This window comes from Otolemur garnettii, unplaced genomic scaffold, assembly GCF_000181295.1.
Source record: "Otolemur garnettii isolate 467f Iridium unplaced genomic scaffold, OtoGar3 scaffold00054, whole genome shotgun sequence".
Taxonomy (NCBI): Eukaryota; Metazoa; Chordata; class Mammalia; order Primates; family Galagidae; genus Otolemur; species Otolemur garnettii.
Genome location: NW_003852449.1, coordinates 8561317 through 8567513, shown reverse-complemented (window position 1 = coordinate 8567513; position 6197 = coordinate 8561317).

The following is a 6197-nucleotide window of genomic DNA, read 5'->3' as shown; positions in this document are numbered from 1 at the left end:
TACTGTAACAGATACGTAGTGAATCAAAACACACTTCTTTGGGCTCCTTCAGATGTTACACATATGTTCAGATTTTCTTTCAGGGCCTGTGTACCCATGACAAGTCTCGAGCTTGAAAAGTTTTTAAAAAGCAATTGGAGGGTTGTACAACAATAGTTGTATTATAATAAACTTAAAAAGAAGAAAAAATGGGAGGAGGATTCTGCTGTTTCTTATAGCTTCAGCTTTACATTGAGTCACTTTTTTCTTTTTTATTTAGAGACAGAGTCTCACTTTGTCACCCTTGGTAGAGTGCTGCGGCATCACAGCTCACAGCAACCTCCAGCTCTTAGGTTTAGGTGATTCTCTTGCCTCAGCCTCCCAAGTAGCTGGGACTACAGGCACCCGCCACAACACTCGGCTATTTTTTGTTGCAGTTTGTCTAGGGCTGGGTTTGAACCCACCACCCTCAGTATATGGGGCCAGCGCCCTACTCACTGAGCCACAGGTGCCACCGGAGTCACTTTTTTCTTGTTCCGCCTTTTATCTTCCTCCTCTTTTGGGGGAGGGGTTAAGTACAGCTTACCTGGCAATTATATTACAGCGTTTTAGCTTAAGGTTTTCTCTTACACGGTCTATTCTTACCAAACAAAAATAACCTTTAGATGAGAAGCAAGAGAAGACCTTCCGAATTCCAAACATCTCCACACCTGGATTTGTCTTCACAGAACCCACATGCAGGGTCCTCCTGACCTCTAATTAACATCTCACCTCTCAGCCCCATGGCTCCCTTCTGTTTTCCCCTTTGCTCAGGCCACGTGGCATTCCCTTCAGATCATCCGACAATGAGTGACTTCCAAGAGACAGGAACTTTGCTGATTTTCAGTCCCGGCCAGCATCACCTTTGCTCATCTCAGGCTGTCCCCTGGCGCTCCTATTGTCACACGCATGCTGACAATGAGACAAAGATTCTGAAGTATTCATTGTGAGAAACGGCTTTGTGTAACTGTCACACTGAACAAGAAGGACTCTTGGAGTATAATCAGGAAGCAACTTTACTTTTTAAGCACTAGTCCTCAAAATATGATCCATGAGGCTAGATCAACTCCCTTTCCCAGGCAAAAATGAAAGCAGGCTTCACATCTTCCCTGTGCTTTTCAATGTTACCAGCGGTTCTTCCCTGCAGCAAAGGCCTCTGAGGCCTGAGTGACATTCCTTCTGCCTGTCCCTGATTTCAGTAGCAACCCTGGTAGACAATTCTGAGCTCAGACTGTCCAGCTTAGTCTTACATGGAAGTAACTAGACTAATAAAACAATGGAACATTCTATGAAAGGTCAGCTGAGGCAGTAAGAGTATTGTCCTCAAATCCCTAGTACATACAATTCAAGCAACAGCTGAAAGATGGAGCTGTGACCCAATATCCCGGATGTGGTGCTGGTTCTCTGGGCACTCCAGCCCTCTGCTCTCTCAGCCCTGAGCTGCACACCAGCTGTGCAGCTGTGCTGGCCTCAGACTGTACTGGCTCTGTGCTGACTTGACATTAATACTGAAATACACCAATTAAAAGCAAATTATGTCAAATAAAGACAAACTTCACTTACTATAGCATAGTTTTACTGTATTATAAAACAGCTTTATAAGTGCAGTATACAATTTTACCTAAATGACAGTCAATACACTTTTCAACTTCACTACCATGTTTAACTTAGAATAACACATATTAACACTTAAAACTGTTACAAGAACACATGGGAGCCGATGAGCGATACACGAAGCCTCAGCTTACTGACAGCCCAGTGCACCACATTTAAACTCTGATGATTATTTTGACTGGGTCTTGTGCCAGCTGCTGGAGTTTTGGATAATAGGCAGTTTACCATCAATAGTAATCTTAAACAGGGCGGCGCCTATAGCTCAGGGGGCCTCACATACAGTGAGGGCAGCGGGTTCAAACCCAGGTTGGGCCTGCTAAACAACAATGACAACTGCAACAGAAAAATAGCCAGGCATTGTGGTGGGTGTGTATAGTCCCAGTTACTAGAAAGGCTAAGGCAAGAGAATTGCTCAAGCCCAAGAGTTTGAAGTTGCTGTGAGCTGCGACAGTACAGCACTCTACTGAGGGTGACATAGTAAGACTCTGTCTCAAAAAAAAAATAGTAATCTTAAAGATAAATCAATAATTATATTAAATTTAAAGTAACTAAATATTCATATTAAAAGAAAATTAGCTAAATGGGTTAAAGCATTGGTTCTCAACCTCCCTAATGCTGCAACCCTTTAATATAGTTCCTATGGGTCGAGAACCACTGGGTTAAAGAAACAAAAACCCTGGATGGTGCCTGTGGCTCAAAGGAGTAAGGCACTGGCTCCATATGCCGGAGGTGGCAGGTTAAAACCCAGTCCCCAGCCACAACAAAAAAAACTGAAAAAAATAAAATAAAATAAAGAAAAAGAAACAAAAACCTCATTGTGTGCTATTCACAAAAAATAACATCTAAAGTACAAAATACACAAAGGTCAAAAGCATGAAATAACACAAAAAGATATACCATCAAACAGCTGATATATTAACTATATTAATATTAAAATTTAAAGCAAAAAATATTACTAGAAATATAGGCCACTGGCTCTGCACTGTAGCTAAGTGGTTAGGGTCCTGGCCACATACCCGGGCTAGTGGGTTCAAACCCAGACCGGGCCTGCTAAACAATTACAACAACAACAACAACAAAAAATAGCCAGGCATTGTGGCGGGCACCTGTAGTCCCAGCTACTTGGGAGGCTGAGGCAAGAGAATCACCTAAGCCCAAGAGCTGGAGGTTGCTGTGAGCTGTGACACCACAGCGCTCTACTGAGGGCAATAAAGTGAGACTCTGTCTCTTAAAAAAAAAAGAAAGAAAAGTTCAATTCACCCAGAAGTTAAAACAATTCTAAATCTCACCCTTTACTGTTAAATTCCCATAGAATCAGATGACCTTAGAGCCCGTAGCTCTCCCCCTTCCATTCCGCTCAGTGCCAGCTCAAGGGAAAGCACAGAGGCCTGGTGGGATCTGGCTGCTTTCTTCAGCCACAGCCTCTGGTGGTCTTCCTCCAAAAGGAAGGTTTTCCTTCAGTGCCACCTAAGTTATGTTAATCCTACCCCAATTCCTTTTGAAATTTCTCGACATCAACCTTCAAAACGTCAGTAAGATACCTGAGTGTCAAGCCCATTTCCATCCCTTCAAAATTGAGAACCAAACCTAACAGCTGCCCCTGTGCCATTTCCCAAGACAAAGCAGTTCCTACATTGCTGTTGCCAGTTGTGGACAAGAGCAGAGATTTGGTGTTGGGGTGGGAGGTAGACAGACAGAAAAAGCAAGAGGAAAAAAACAAGAAATTCTCCGTGGTTTGTTTTGCCAGTATACTGGTCTCTCCATGCTAAACCTTTAGAGATTGGAGCTTATGAAATTAAGTAAAAGTGAACTCCATTAAATCCACGGCTTACAGAAAATCAAGGTCTTGGCAACTTACTTGGAGGCTGCTGTTGGTCTTCTTTTATCCTGAGGGGCCCAAGGAAAAGCGACCACCTGACAACTGCTTCTCACCAAAACCTTGTTTGCCTCTGCCTGTTAATTCGGGGGCTCGGTTAATCTTCACTACCTAAGAAAAGTATCACAAAATAAAAATCCAAAAAAATAATGATCCCTTGTGTCTGTTTGGTTTCCTGGAAGATCAAAAGGACTTGATCTTCCTTGGAGAACAAAACAATCCATTGGCTCTCACTAAGAAGGGCAAGGCAGGGAAGCAGGGGGGCTAATGCTTTGTAACAGCAAAACCCTGTTACATCCTTAAAAGGCCCATGCACCACAGACAGCTCCGCCATTTTGAGTTTAGGTATCTCTGACCCCAGCAAGGGTTTGCTCTTACCCGATGTATTCTGCTCACAATGTTTGAAACTGAGTCTGCACCACTTAAAGAGGTTCTCCTTGCCTCAAGGAAATACTTTTCTCCCCTGTCAAGACAAGGCTTGTTCAGGCTACAGTCTCAGTCAAACCTGCCCTGACCCCAACATGAACCTTTCCTTCTTCTTACTAAACAAGGGAGGGCCCCATCCCCACCACACCATCTGCTGCAGCTGTACCGCCACAATTTAAGCCAGCTGCTGCCAGTCTTCTCGCCCAGCCCTGTAACTCCAAATTCCAGGCTCCCTGTTTACCCTCACTCTGCCCCAGCAGGGAACAGCAATATTTAGGAATGTAAGGTGAGGTTTAGATGGCATTAGACTGGTATTAAGCTCAACTCCTGCCCTACCACTCAGCTCTCCTGCACGCACATTTTCTAACCAAGAGAACTATAGGTAAGAGATAGTAACCAGTAAGAAAATTACCCCTTTATTAACAGCCAAATCCTCATCTAACAATTCCAATGAGGAGGTCCTTCAGAACTTAGAAGAATGTGACTTAGTTCTGGGGACCTAAATGGAACTTCCCACACCTTCCCCTAAACCTAAATTACTAACATGAACAGAGAACAGAGAACGGGATGTGTCACCAATTAGCAGCGGCAGACCTGGAAAGGGGAAAAAGAAAGAGACACAGACAGATCTTGTCTAGACAGCTCAAAACAATAATTCAGAACTCAAAAGAAGAGACAGATGCCTAGCCTGTTCTAAACAGACAGGACCTGCTTGGGTGTGCTTACCAGCTAAAGATAGGAAGTACAAATAGGACGCCACGCATTAAGTACTGACATTTAAAGCACGGTAGGTACCCTGCTCTCTTATTCTGGGCTGTTGTAAATAGTACCAAAGACTTGGAGACATATAAATAACAAAACTTTTTCTCGCAGTTCTGGAGGCTGGCAGTTCAAGGTCAGGGAACAGCATGGTCAGGTTCTGGGGCGGGCCCTTTTCCAAGCTGCAAACTGCTGGCTTCACACTGTAATCTCATTGTAACAGAAGGGACACACAGCTCCCTCTGGTTTGTTTTTAAGGGCAGTAATCTCACTCCCTCCTCATGACCTAACTACCTCCAAAAAGGCCCTACCTTTTAATATCATCACCCTGGGGTTTATGATTTCAACATATGGATTTGGGAGAAACACTGAACATTCAGTCCGTAACACCTGCCCATGAAATACAGAGTCCAGTGAATGCCTTGGGGCTTAGTGTATCAACCTTTCCTCCTTTGAGTAAGAGGCACTTAGAAAGAGACAAACACAGGGCAGAAAGTATAGAAAAACACTTATACAAACACATGTGCCACTCACAAAGACATACACACAGGCGGCGCCTGTGGCTCAAAGGAGTAGGGTGCTGGCCCCATATGCCAGAGGTGGCAGGTTCAAATCCAGCACCGGCCAAAAACTGCAAAAAAAAAAAAAAAGACATACACACACTAGATATCTATCTAGGTTTGGACACAGGGCAAAGCTTAATTTCAGGGGAAACATGAGGACACCATCACAGGTAAACAAATAATTTCATAAGAGTAGAAGCCAAAACACAAAATCAACTGACTAAATCAGGGCCAAGACTACCATGAGTTAAGTGAGGCACCCAGGGCCTCCTTACATTTTGTGTCTTAAGCATCTCACTTTCCTCACCCTAGTCCTGGTCTGGGGTAAGAATAAGGTGACCAGATTTTAACATTGGTAAAGCAGGACACCATGGGGGGGGGGTGGCTGACAACAATACAAACTTTGATAAGCAGTTCTCAATAATCAGTTCTCAACAGTTATTTGTTATTATTAAAGTTTAACATTGTAAAATTAACAAAAATAATATAAAACGCGTATCCTGGCGAAATAGCCACATGGCAGCTGAAAACTGTATATTCCATTCCTGTTCTCCTGTGTTCCCTAGCTTGTCATGCATTCTTTCCAAAAATCAGGACTTTTTAAAAATGCCACGGGACGTGGGACAAATTGTGGTGACTTCTGGTCACCTTAGGTAAGAAGCAGTGTGACTCTGAAGACAGTGAATGCAAAGAAGCCCAAAAATCCACGTTTAACTAACTCAGTGGAAAACGGATCAACTCAGCAGTCCTCACTAGATAACAAGAACCAGGTCTAAGAAAGTGAGTGCATTCTACTGTGTCCCAATAATTAAGCATATTGCTGGAATATCAAATTGTTTATTTCAAGCCTGTCATTATATTATCTATTACAGCATAACAAATTATCTAAAAATTAGTGGTTCAAAAACAACACCATTTATTTATTTATTTTTTTTTTTTTT